Raw genomic sequence first — 861 nt, forward strand, 5'->3', positions numbered from 1 at the left:
CAATGAGAATCACCACAGAGGAGCCAATCAGTTGGCAGCTAGAAGTTTGCTGGCAGCTGGAAATTTGCTGAGGCCCCTTGGGCTGTGGCTCTCAACAAGTGCCTGGGGAGGGGTGGTGGGTGGGCATCAGACAAGTGCTTCGCTGCTTTGTACAAAATCTGGTTCTGCAGTAAGGAGAGGATGGAAGCATTGGGGCAGATGGCAATGTCTAGCCCAAAACCTACTTATCTAGACAGCCTAACACTCCCTCCCGCTCACTAGCTGAGGATTTCTCTCCCACTAGGTGAATCTAGATGGGGAACTTGGATTGTTTAGTAAATGCTGAGTAAGAACTAAGAATCAACTGGGAACAGTGACAGCTGATTATTACTGTGTGCTTACTCTGTGTGTGTGTAAGACAGAGAGAGACTCAGGAAGCAAAGTTCAAAAGTGAAAGTCCCCACAGAAGATTCCTATAAAAGTGTTATTGCTCAGAAGCTCTCAAACACACCTAGTGATCACCAAAATCCAGTCCCCTCTCCTTACCAGGCACACTTCCTAGCCTCCCTTGTAGTTAAGTATTGTTCCATGACTAAATTCTCTTAAATGGAAGTGATTGGTGTCACTCTGGTCCTGGCCAAGAATCCTCCTATGCCACTCCTCATGCTCTCTCTTCCTGCTCTTCAGCTGAAGTGACCCAAAGTAGAATCATCTTGGGATCCATGTTCTGAAACTGGCAGACTGGAAGGCAGACTGTGTCCCTGAGTGGGCATGTGGAACAGAGCACCCACCCACCCCTGCTGGAGCGTTCACCCTGGAATGTTCCACGGGATAAACATACTCTCTGTTATGTTCACGTGTTTGCGTGAGAGAGGAGAGAGA

Source organism: Ictidomys tridecemlineatus, chromosome 5, assembly GCF_052094955.1.
Source record: "Ictidomys tridecemlineatus isolate mIctTri1 chromosome 5, mIctTri1.hap1, whole genome shotgun sequence".
NCBI classification, from domain to species: domain Eukaryota; kingdom Metazoa; phylum Chordata; class Mammalia; order Rodentia; family Sciuridae; genus Ictidomys; species Ictidomys tridecemlineatus.